This window comes from Lissotriton helveticus, chromosome 8 (genome assembly GCF_964261635.1).
Source record: "Lissotriton helveticus chromosome 8, aLisHel1.1, whole genome shotgun sequence".
Lineage (NCBI taxonomy): Eukaryota > Metazoa > Chordata > Amphibia > Caudata > Salamandridae > Lissotriton > Lissotriton helveticus.
In genome coordinates this window covers 1,041,582,532-1,041,596,092 of record NC_136069.1, presented here as the reverse complement: position 1 = coordinate 1,041,596,092, position 13,561 = coordinate 1,041,582,532, and the positions used below count along the sequence as shown (strand labels likewise).

General features: G+C 42.8%; 1 protein-coding gene across 6 annotated transcripts in view; it reads left to right on the top strand.

Moving 5' to 3' along the window:
- BCLAF3 (BCLAF1 and THRAP3 family member 3) overlaps positions 1-13,561 on the top strand; it is a 525,957-nt gene that overhangs the window by 126,371 nt on the left and 386,025 nt on the right. The gene's annotated exons all lie outside the window — the stretch shown is intronic.

The following is a 13,561-nucleotide window of genomic DNA, read 5'->3' as shown; positions in this document are numbered from 1 at the left end:
CACAAGGCGCAACATACAAATTAAAAGTACAAAATTGTGCTTTATTATTAAGTATATGTACTCAGGATAAAACCATTGGGGTTCAAATATATAATCAATTTATACACTTGATCTATTCTAATTAAAAAAACAACACTAATTGACAAACAAAATAAAAATATCAATGACACAATTAATAAATTCATAAGACAGTGGCAAACAATAACAATCTTCGACGCGCGTTTCGGCGTTTGAACAAGAACGCCTTCTTCAGGAGCCACAATTAAAATCTGAAAAACATATATAAGGAGGATTAAAATCACCATTGGGGGAGAAGCATTTGCCTCTCTACATAGTTTTAATACATAAACATATTACCATTGGGAGAGAAGTACTAGCCTCTCTACATACTTTTCATACATAAACATATAACAATATTGTGAACCGCCTTGCATATCAGTGAAGTTCCCTGCTTAGTAGCCAAACTGTAGCGCTACATAAGTTACAACAATTATATTATAATATTTGAGCAGTAGTGTAGTTGCATCCTACCCAGGTCCTACAAGATACTCAGACCTGGACTCATTACTGTTACCTTCTCAACATTTACCAAAATTCCGGAGAATCTTATTTCAGACCGAGTTATATCGTGACACTATTTTTTTATAAATATAAAAAACAGCAAACTGGTAATTATAGAAAGGACAGTCTAATTTATCATTCCTTTTGGTATCTATTCCTTGAGATTATACTGACTCAAAGTACCGCTGCATATTGTTGATGCCTCCCATTATTTGGTTCATATGAACTGGTAGCTATATTTTAGATTAATCGGGAATATTTTCTTGTATTACACTTGATTCTAGCTACATTGTCCTTACCAGGAGATCGCGAGTTTTGACTTGTTTCCAAGTGATGGCTGGAACATAGGGGGACACTCTGTTTCTAAACGGGAGGGCAGTTGATGGACCCCAGTCCGTATCGATATATCCTACCAATCCAGCTAAAGTACTAAACAACAACAAAGTGGATAAATATTTTCTGTCTCTCGTATTAAATAGGATTTATTTTTACACATGTTATACAGGTCTTACCTAGTATTAGTTAGCAAAATGTATTGCGGTCGCCCTGAATGGAGGCATCCAATCTTTAAAAGTGCTGAGAATCACAAAAGATAAAAGAGGAAAACCGAACTCATTACCTCACCACAGATGGACATAAAGCAACAACTACTGTGTCATTGTATGATGGGTACAGAATCTTACCTACAGAGTGTAACCCAAGGGGGTTGCTATTTTCAAAGCAGACGGCTCTTCATCGGTATAGCGCTCGTTACTTTGGGTAATTTCTTTTTTTAAAATAATAAAAACTGTGGGTATAAGATAGCAGCAAACCCACCGTCAGTATTCTCATTATAAATTTAAGATTCCACAACAGTGTCAACAAATTGCACGACACCATTTTCAAAACTGATAACTGCCCGTGAATACACCCTTCATGTCCCCCAGCTGCAGGGACGCTATCAGTGGGCGTGGAGTCTGCGGGAATCAATACTACCGCAGCAACCTAGGGCTTCTCTATTTTAAGGTTGGAGAGCGCTCTTTACTCTACTATTCGCATCAACCGACCGAAAAAATAAAATCACGGGTATGGGGCATCTGCTGGGAAAGCGATAAATGAGATTCACCGGATCGGTATACAAGCTGACTGCCTTAAACACACACTTAATTTTGATAAAGAAAAGGCGCCAGGACTTACCAGCAGATGGTAAGATTATCTTTGCATCTATGAATTTACTAGTATGTGTTTATCATGTGTTTTTAAAGCAGTTGCGGGTGAAGGTGCTTTTCTTGCTGTTTTGTTTTTAAACGGTTAGGCTGATCCAGGCACCAAACTCTTTGGTTCCATAATCTGCAAACGTTGTGATAAATGTTGCTTTTTGCAGCCTACTTCCTTCCGCTTTCCCAACTGGTTGGAATTATTTGTTTTTCACAGTCCAGACCAAAAAGCTTCAATGACCAAAAAAACTGTCTTGTTATATTTTTATTGCATATTCACCTACCATCCGTGTGTAACCAGCTATCTTAGCCCAGTTTTTGTTTTTTCCATCTCTTCTGGGCAACTTCCGACCTTCCATCTCAAACAGTGCCATAGTGTGTCACATGATACAGACTTCCTTCAAGCGGTCACCTGATAAGGAGGCGATATCACAAGATGTACATAGTTAGCTAGAAACCCCAGCAGAGAGCAGGTATCCAGCTAATTGTTTCGGAGGCTCTCTGCATTGGATGTTCTTTATGGTGTGTGAAACCTTCCCAGGACATTGAGGGTAGCCTCTGAAACTGTGTTTTTTGGAGAGAAAGGTCTCGATTTAAAAGTGCCTCAGACTGTTCTAGGCACTAAGCCAATTAAATCACTTTACCTGTTGTAAAGACTGCTGCGATTATACTGTTGTATTCATATGCAAGCTGGAAGAAGGCTAAACTCCGGAACGCGTCCTTGTGAATAAATATTTTGGAGGTGGTCCCACGATTGCAGCGTGTCTCCTTTTGGAATGGAGCATTATATATATATATATGCAATATATATATATATATATATATATATACATATATATATATATATATATATATATATATATATATATATATATATATATCTCCAACACTCCAGGAAGCACTAAAAGGAAGGCCACAGGAAGCTTGATAAAGTTCATTTAATAAATCAAACACTTGCCAACAGTCATTGCGCAAAACTCCAGGCTTCTCTGTCTTATTCCTTTGCCAGACGCGTTTCAGGAAACATAAATCCTTTCTTCAGTGGCAGAAATGAAAAACCGCGCTGAAACTTTCCAATTTAAAACACCTGCCCATGTGGGTGTGTAAATGAACTTTATCAAGCTTCCTGTGGCCTTCCTTTTAGTGCTTCCTGGAGTGTTGGATGTTTGGGGCTTTGCACGCCTTACGAGGAAGGCTCACTGCATTCTGCGGGTCTGTTCAAGCTTTCACTGTGAGCCCAGAAAAATCAGGAGGAGGCAGTACAGGCTGCATTTCAGGACTGCAGCTTGCACCAAGTTCGTAATTAAACACTGTAAAGCAGGACAGTCGAAGCACTAAGCACAGTGCATCGATCCACTTGGAATTTATTTTGTGCTTCATTAAAGGAGTGAATAGCGCACCCACTTGGGAGTAAGTGACTACAAACACCATGAGGCAGTGGGAGTGCCACACCCACATGGGCAGGTGTTTTAAATTGGAAAGTTTCAGCGCGATTTTTCATTTCTGCAATCTGCCACTGATGAAAGGATTTATGTTTCCTGAAACGCGTCTGGCAAAGGAATAAGACTGAGAAGCCTGGAGTTTTGCGCAATGACTGTTGGCAAGTGTTTGATTTATTGAATGAACTTCATCAAGCTTCCTGTGGCCTTCCTTTTAGTGCTTCCTGGAGTGTTGGATGTTTGGGGCTTTGCACGCCTTACGAGGAAGGCTCACTGCATTCTGCGGGTCTGTTCAGGCTTCCACTGTGAGCCCAGAAATATCAGGAGGAAGCAGTACAGGCTGCATTTCAGGGCTGCAGCTTGCACCAAGTTCGTAATTAAGCACTGTAAAGCAGGACAGTCAAAGCACTAAGCACAGTGCATCGATCCACTTGGAATTTATTTTGTGCTTCATTAAAGGAGTGAATAGCGCACCCACTTGGGAGTAAGTGACTACAAACACCATGAGGCAGTGAGAGTGCCACACCCACATGGGCAGGTGTTTTAAATTGGAAAGTTTCAGCGCGATTTCTCATTTCTGCAATCTGCCACTGATGAAAGGATTTATGTTTCCTGAAACGCGTCTGGCAAAGGAATAAGACTGAGAAGCCTGGAGTTTTGCGCAATGACTGTTGGCAAGTGTTAGATTTATTAAATGAACTTTATCAAGCTTCCTGTGGCCTTACTTTTAGTGCTTCCTGGAGTGTTGGATATATATATATTTTTTTTTCAACAAGTGTTTTTATTTACGCTTGCAGCTATTACGTGAATGAATACACTTGTTGGCAGCACTATAGAGTGTACGTCTTGGTTCTTGAAGAAACAAAAGAAGGAAAGAAGGACCGTGTGTGTGTGTGTAAGGAATATATGTGTGTGTGTATATATATTTATGTAATATGGAAGGTTCTAAGCAGTGCACTGCAGGGGTGTAAGTTATATTTAGCATTAGCTCAGGTAACTTTCCGCATAATTTTACTTGTTTAATCTATATATATATATATATATATATATTTTTAGGCATATGAGCTGTAGATCATATGCTTTAGCATAGATCGCCATCTGGTTTTGGGTCTGGATGTTTGCCCTTTGTTTTTGTTGGAAGAAGTCTTGTAGCCACGGGGCTAGGTGACTCCTCCTTTAGGCGATAGTACGCATGGGCATCGACTCCATCCCCAGAATGGTTTTTTCCGCCATCGGGTTCGGAAGTGTATTGCTGCGCTCCAGTACCGTTTTTCGGACCACTTCGACCTGCAATCCACTACCTTCGACGGTATTGTTATCGATCGCAGTCCCTCATTCGACGCACATAGTCTGACTTCGGAAAACTTTCCATTGGAATCCTCGAGGCAGGCTGTCTGGCCTACCCGTACCGACCGCGTTCGCAGTCGATGGAATGGACTCCATTTAAACTATGTCCCGGGTGCCATGCTAAATTCCCACACACCGACTTGCATGAAATTTGCAACCTCTGCTTGTCCCCGGAACACGGTGAAAGAAGCTGTGACGCGTGTCTGTCCTTCCGATCGAAAAAGACACTTTGTGATTGTTGAGCTCGGCGCCAAGAAATGCTGCACCACAGCAACTCCATTCCAGACCTCTTCGGAGAAGATTTCGGCATCCAACCTGCAGCTTCAGAGCCAGAAGAAGAGCAGGTCTCCGTCCCCGAAGCCGACTCCAACATGGAGGAAGAGATCACTCCGGGACAGCGTACCGTGAGTACAAATCCCCTTGTACCCAGTCCACAAAGGCTCCGGTCCCTCCTTCACCTGCGGGTTCAGGTCCGCACCGACAACACGTTTCTGATGCCCCGCCTTCCGGCACAGCGCTGAAACAAAAAGAAAACCATTAGGGCTCGAGCCAACCCCACTCCGACATCGAACCGATACCTTTGGCTTCGAAACATAAGGGCAACCTACCTTCGGGTTCGAGCCAGCCCCGCTCCGACATCGACCCAATACCTTCGGCTTCGAAACTTAAGAGCAACCTACCTTTGGGACCGAAGGTTTCGCCTGCTACTCGGAGCCGAAAACCTCCAAGTTTAAAGACTCGAAGCTGAGACATTCCAAGTCCAAAGTCTCTGAGCCGAAACAATCCAAAAATAAGGACTTGGTGCCTAAATCCTCCAAAACCAAAGATTTAGAACCAAAATCCTCCAAAACCAAAGATTTGGAACCAAAATCCTCCAAAACCAAAGACTCTGCTAAACCCAAACACACGGAGCCGAAAATACTAGCACCCAAGAGCTCGGAGCCAAAATATTCGATGCCAAAGTCTCCAATGAAAGATGGAGACAATTCCCCCATGGAACTTCCATCTAATGATCCAATTTCTGATCCAAACAGAAGGAATTGGTCAGAAATCCTAAAACTGGACATATTCAAGCAACTATTCCAAAAAAACAGAAAGCTGACTTGCCAGAAGACCACCATTCCCCTCCTAAAAAGAATAATATGGACTCTAACCCCTCTCCTCCTTACATTCCTCCACCACCACCACCTCCTCCTCCTCCTCCTCCTCCTCCTAATCCTAACCTGCTCATTACACCTATACATTCACCTACTAGGCCCATTACAACTGACCCACAGGATGAACGGGATGAGGATGCTTGGGATGGATACCACACAGACCCAAATACAGACAATGACCCTGATTTGTACCCCTCTAGACCTTCTCCACCTGATGGCAACATCGGTTACCTTGATTTATTTATTTACTTTATTTATTTATTTTCTTATATAGCGCTTGAGTCAATTCCCGAAGGGATATCTCCGCACTTGTGCTCCTATCAGATGGGCTCCAACATGATCATATGCTAATAGCAGAAAAATGTTACATTAAAACTGAGTGAATAAATTAGTTTTAAGATTTTTCCTGAAGGATTCTAAATTGGAATTTTTTTTCAGCATGGGTGGAAGGGAATTCCCAAGAACAGGGCCTTTGTCTGGTTCTTTTAAACCTTGGGACCTGTAGTAGCTGATGACTACTGGAGCGTAAAGTGCGTACAGAGACGTATGGTACAAACTTTTCCCTCAAATATTTGGGTCCTGTACCATGCAGACATTTATGTATTGTACAGCACGTTTTGAATTCTATACGTTGTCTTATCGGCAGCCAATGAAGCTGGTGAAGAAGAGGACGAGAGGGAGTTCTAGGTTGAGCATTGACAACCAGCCTCGCCGCAGTATTTTGGACTACTTGTAGTTTTTTTATTTGTTCCTCATTTGCCGCGATCAGCAAACCATTGCAATAGTCCATCCTACTGATTACTAGTGTCTGGACTAGTGTTTTTCTGTAGTTATCAGGCAGGAATGGAAAAACACGCCGTAACAGCCCGATTACACGGAAGCATGCTCCTGTAACTTGGTTAATGTGTTCTTTGAATAGGAGTGCTTGATCCAGACGTACTCCAAGGTTTTTAACAACTTGTTTCGGGCTGGGTACAGGTCCTAACTCCAAGGGCCACCATTCTGGGGACCATAGGAGGATAGCCCCACCAAACAACATGACTTCCGTCTTGGCTACATTACACTGGAGATAGTTCCGTGCCATCCAGTCTGCCACAGCTCTCATCCCATCTGGAAAAGATTTTTGAATTGCGGGCGTGAGAGTCTGGAAGGGGAACAGGAGTTGGGTGTCGTCAGCATACGACACCGGGGTGAACCCGTATTTTCTTACAATGTCCGCCAAGGGGGCCACATACACGTTAAAAAGCGTGGGGCTTAGGCATGAGCCCTGTGGCACTCCCTTGGTGAGCTCCCTTGAGATGGAATTATGGGAGCCCAGCTTGACTCCTTGTAGACGACCCGAAAGAAAGCTTTCCAACCAGGACAGAGCCATGCCTCCTATGCCCACCTCCTTCAAACGACCGAGAAGTATTTCATGCGACACCGTGTCGAAGGCAGCGGATAAATCTAACAGCACCAGAATCGTTGATCCCCCCTCATCGAGTGACATCCTGATGTTATCGGTCACTGAGATGAGGGCCGACTCGGTGCTGTGATTGGGCCTGAATCCAGATTGAGAGTGGTCCAGGCCCTCCGCTGTCTCGATGTAATTCGACAAGTGGGTGTTTACATGCCTCTCGGTCATTTTGCTAAGGTATGGCAGGAGGGAGATGGGCCGGAGGTTAGAAAGGTCTGTCCATGGAAGTGCAGCACTCTTCCGGATAGGGTTCACCACCGATTTTTTTCCATTCCCTAGGCACGTGTCCTTCCCTAAGAGAGTGGTTTATTATATCTCGGATTTGAGGTCCGAGAAGAGTACTCAGCGAGGCCATCATTTTTGCTGATATAAACAAAACAATGGCCCTAGACTATTGATTAGTGTGACTTAATCAACAAAATATTTCTGTTTTAGGAATGCGATTCAATCTGCATTTCAGAAATCAAGCTACATGGGAGAGAAGATTATTAAATGAGCAATGAACACCATAACCACATTTCGGATTTGTATTTATCAAAAAACCAACTAATACAGTTATTTACAATATCAACACATTATACTAATACACGGCGCAAGAAAAAGAATTGTAGTCAAGAATGAGAAAGGGGTGCTCAAGTGAAGAGAGGGAAAATCAGAGACAGTTATAATATACAATTCAAATATTTACAAAAAAGAGAAAACAAGATCTCGCGGTATTATTCCCGCTTGTTGAACAAGCCTGTCCAAATTATTCAAGGGGAAAAACGGGGGGAAATGAAGGGTACAGGCACATAAAATAAAAAGTGTCGACGTTTCGACCCTGATGCTCTAGGGATTTTTGCTTCCTCGGCTGCGGGTCTTCATCAGGACGGGGGAGGAGGGGAAGAGACCTGGCCGTGATCACACTTGCTGTCTGGATCAGCCACCTGGGGTGTGAGAATGGGGTGGGTTTTAAAAGGTGTTCATTTCGGTTGACTGTAATCTCATATGAATTAATGGGTACATTACCAAAGCAGCTAGTCAGGTGTGATTTCCTCCAAGCTGACTAGGATTCACCTGTTAGGTAAATACAAAGGGGGGACATAAGTAAGAGCCCCTCTCCCAAGGGCTACAAACTGTTGGATAACTAGTCCACCTCTAATGGCAAATCAACTCACCTAGTTATGGTTCAGATGATCCTATATTGATTTGGACTTGTAGTATATAATTGGAACCTGTAGGGGACGAATGGAGTCAATTACTCTCCAAAGATGAGTCAATAACTCTCAAAGCATTGGCGGTCCGCATTTTACTGGAGGACTTCAGGTAAAGGCAACACGCACTTACCAATGTTATGTGGATCAATAGTATCCTACCGGCGCCTCCAGGGCCCTCCGGTAATACGGGGAAAAGGTTCGAATGCTGCTAATGTGAATAATCACAGACACATGGCGTGAGATGGAAATGCCAATGGTTTGTTCCTGTGAGGAGGCAGGCACCACTGTTACCTATTCAGAGAGACAAAGGCAGAGAAGTTCAGTCGGATACTGCCTCTGTCGTCTTAGAATGGGTTACGTTTTATTTAATAAAGAGGAGGGGAAGGGTCAGCCCTTCGGATAAGTCGTACCTTAGTTGTCTTGGTTGGATATCTGCGGGCAATCGTCACCGTCAGGGTTCCCAGACTGAGGAAAAAACGGCAAATGACGGAGCTTACTTCCGTGTTCTGCGTGCGATCACATGGGGTGCCTCTCAGCCAATAGGACCCGACCGTGTCTAAATATCGACACTAATAAAGGACTAGGCTGGATAGCGTGATGAAACTAAGGGTACTCGGTTTGGTCGGCAGAAAAATAGGACTGCTCCGAATATTTTGGCAAAGCTGATCGGGGCATACCTCCGGATAGATATAGTTACTAGCAATTGTAGACAGCTTGTTATAATACAATCAATCGCAATAATTTATAAAAGTAATATATACAATTGCAAATTATCGCAATGGTTTACCAATGATGGACACAATGGAAAACACGTAGATAAATGTAGGTAAATACTTGGTTTACACAGCCATCCCTGTTAGTTAGTATAATTTCTTTTTACGTGTTTGACACCAATAAATTACATATGAACACAAATTGGATGACATATAAGTACAGTACAAAACTAACACATATGTTGACAAAGGAATTCATCTCCTATATATTTGGAACCATTATACTGAGGTTACTGTTCTGTGTGAAGGTATCTATAGGTCAGGTGATCAAGATATACAGTCAGGTTAATATCAACCATTCCTAATGGATACCATTTGTCTCAAGACCTCTTCCCGGTCATTGAGGCCACGATTCACTGTGTCAAATAGGTGCATCCAACGGCATTCTCGCGTGCTTAACAATTTAGCATAGTTGCCACCACGAGGATTTTTTGTAACTTTCTCAATTATCCACCATGTGAAACTTTCTGGTTGGTGGTTGAATTGCAAAAAGTGATCCACTAGTGGTGCACCTGGTACCTTGCAGCGTATCTTGCTGCAATTCTGTAATATGCGTGTTTTTGTTTTCTGAGTGGTCTGTCCGATGTACATGAAACCACATGGGCATAAGATGGCGTAGATAACGCCCATCGTGTTGCAATTGGTATGATGTTGGAAAGTGTGGGTGTAGTTGTTATAAGTACACGTTTTCCTTTCGGATGCCATTTTACATGCCTTGTAACTCCCGCATTTGAAATGACCTAACACTGGGGGGATGTTCCATAATGATGTTTGGTTATCGGTCTTGTTTTGTGACAGCATGGAATGTACCACATAATCTTTGACACTTCTACCTTTACGGAAGGCGTGCATTGGGGGTTCAGTTATGCCTATCTCTTCCGCCACTAGGTGCCAATGTGTGTTGATGGATTGTTTGATCTCTGTGCTACGTGTGTTGAAGGTAGTAACACATATAAGTCTGTCTTCCGTTTTATCCAATCTTGGTTTGGGTTGCAACAAGGACTCTCTGTTGTTGAACCATGCTAGTTTGCGAGCTTTTTTAATCATACTTCTGGGGTAACCTCGCTCAATTAACCTTTTCATTAGTACGTCGGATTCCCTGAAATAATCAGTCTTTTTGGTACAATTATGCCTCAACCTCAGGAACTGCCCAAATGGTAGGTTGTCCCTGAGGTTGCGGGGGTGATGGCTGGAATATCTGAGGAGTGTGTTTTTTTCAGCTGGTTTTCTAAAAAGTGTGGTGTATAGAGAACCATCCTCCTCCTTTATGGTTAAATCAAGGAAATTGATAGAGTTGTTACTGTTCTCGATGGTAAATTGTATGTTTTTGTCCCTTTCGTTTAGCCAAGTGTGGAAGAGCATTAGCTCATCCACCGTGCCCTTCCAGATAAGGAGCACGTCGTCTATGTAACGACGCCATTCAACGATCTTAGTTCTGTATGGATTGTTATCGTTTAGAATCCAAGTGTGTTCAAATGCATCCATAAAGATAATCGCTAGATTGGGAGCAAAGCTTGCCCCCATCGCTACTCCACTTGTTTGTTCATAAAATTTACCGTCAAAGACAAAGTAATTTTTTCTCATTGCTATTTCCAAGAGAGACAAGATGAAATTAGTTGGTACCCTATGTGGACGTGTTCTGCTCTCCAATGCCATTTCGATCGTGGTCATCGCAGCCAACTGTGGAATGCTTGTGTACAAGGATGATATATCCATGGTCACAAGTAATTCCAGAGCTGGATCAAAAGGCTTACCATCTATGAGTTGTATAACTTGCATGGTATCTCGTAGGTAGCATGTGGTTGATTCCGCAATTGGCTTTAAAAAGATGTCTATAAATTTACATAGTGGTTCCATCACCGACCCGCACCCTGAAATAATTGGCCTGCCTGGTGGTACAGCTGGGTTCTTGTGTATTTTTGGTACTGTGTATATCGTTGGGACTCGGGGGTATGGATTGTTGAGATATTCATATTCTGATTTAGTAATTATCCCATCCTGCTGTGCTTTGTCAGTTAGTCCTCTAATGGATATGGCTATTTCATTGGTGGGGTCTTTCGGAAGTCTCCTGTAGTTACCCTCTTTAGATAGTTGAGAAAGAATCTCTGCCTTATAGGTATCTCTTCCCTGGATAACTATAGCCCCACCCTTATCCGCGGGTTTTATCACTATTTCCTGGTTGTTATTCAGGCTGGTTAGAGCCTGCCGTTCAGTCTTAGAAATGTTATATTTCACATATTTCTTATCCTTGAGTAAATTAGTGACATCTCCCAACACCATTTGTTCATATACCAGGATCCTTGGTGGCATCATATGAGTTGGAGGGGTGAAGGTAGATGGGGGTCTCAGTCCGGTACTGCTTGTTATGTTATTGTAGGGTATTTTATTGAAATTATATTTCAAACGGACTTTCCGGAAAAACTGGAAAAGTTCCAATTTCAAATTGAAGCTGTTTGGTAGGTTGGTAGGGACAAAGGACAGTCCTTTTTCCAACACTTGCTGTTCCTCATATGTAAGATTGTAATCGGATAGATTAACTAAAGGGGTGTTTTGTGTAGGTATTGTATTCCTATCTACCATCTGTAGTGTTGTGAGCGGGTTCGTATGTCCCCATGGGATTCCTGTCCGAAATGTACTTGCTTCCCTCTCCCTCGGTTCCAAGTTTGTTGTCCCCTGTTCTGTTTCCATGGTGCTCGACCACGTCCCCCTGGGCGTCCCCAGGGGCGTCCCCGACCTCGTTGGTCTGTCCATGTGTCCTGTTCTAAAAAAGGCTGATCCCTTTCTTGTCCTGCAGTGCTAGTGGATGGTTGGTCTGTCTCAGAACCACTGCTGACTGAGGAATTGGAGAAGGTGTTGTATCTACGGTATCCCCCTCTACCTCTGGTTGTATAAGTACCTCTTGTTTCTTGGCTATAGTATCCCTCGGTTAGATAAGGATAAACCTTCTTTTTATCAAACACTTTTATGTCATTCGCTAGTTTATCCAATTTGAAAGTTTGTGTGTATGTATCAAATTCTTTTAGAGTTTTATCTAATTTCTCCAAGGTTTCCTTAGCGTTTTTTAGGGCCGTGTCTTCAGTAATCTCCCTCCTCAGATCAGCTATTTCTTTAGTCAACCTTGTAACCTCTTCCAATTCGGTCTCAACCCCAAGCACCATCCAGTGCCTGGAGCAATTATTTGATATAAAGCTAAATTTTCCTTTGAAAACCGGATTATCCACAAATATTGCAGGTTCGTTCCGGACCTGGAGACCCACTGGGATTACGTTGGCTTGGAGGTATTGAGCCAATGTGTGTCCGTGGAGTCTAGTTCTTACAAGTTTTTTTTCCAATCGTTCCAACTTATTTATTTTATCACTTAGTGTTGGGTCTATTAGACTGACTGGTCTACCTAGGAAGCTACCCCCTCCCTGTTCGCCAATCAGATTCTTAATATAATCTTCGCTGTATGTTAGGGTTTCATTGTCAACCATGTCTATGGGTTGACTTTGAGTTGCTTCACTCACAAAGAAGTATTAATGCATGGATTACACAACAACACGTATGATACACGTATGATGATGCTGGTATGAAGTCATCAGGAGATCCTGACTTTATGTGGCCAATGAGGGAAGGGAGGTCTAATTCACCGACTGGTGGAAAGGCTGTCAAGAAGACATTTCTTTGTATAGGTGGAGGAGTAGGAGCACAGATGTTACTTTGATAACTAGGAGCCTTCAAAATATTCTCGTAAATCGAGTTGATTTTGTTTTCAAAGAACAGGGAGATGTTCTCGCATAAGGATTGGGAGTAGTCGTCTGGGCTATCACAGGCTGTCGGTTTTACGAATGCCTGTAGTATTTTGTATAATTCCTTAGAGGAATTGCCCGCCTCTGCGAGTTGCTGAATGATGCTGTTCTTTCGCGCCAGTTTTATGTTCTTATAATAATTAGACTGGGCTTCGCTATGTGCTCTACTGTTTTCTTCTGTGCGTGCTTTCCTCCATTTTTTCTCTATCTTCCTGCATCTCTGCTTCTCTACGCTCAGTGCCTCAGTGTACCATTTTTCTTGTTTACTTGCAGGGAATTGTTTATGCAACTTCAGGGGGGCCAATTTATCTATTGCTACAGTTATGGAATCATTAAATTTAGCTAAGGCACCCTCCACATCATCTGTTGCCGTAGGGTTAGGTTTTTTCCAGACCTTTTGTAACTCCTCCACCGTTACTCTGTACCACTGTAGACGCCATACTGGTGGAAGAGTGTTCTTTTTAGGGCGTATGTCCACTTCTGATATACAGAAATCCAGCAGGAAGTGATCTGACCAATCTAGCTGGGTGGTGGATTGGCACTGAATTTTGGTGCTATTTGAGAAAAGCAGGTCAAGAGAATGGCCTCCCTTATGTGTTGGTCCATTGTTCTGCAACTCCAGACCTAGGGTGGACAGGTCAGCTAGTA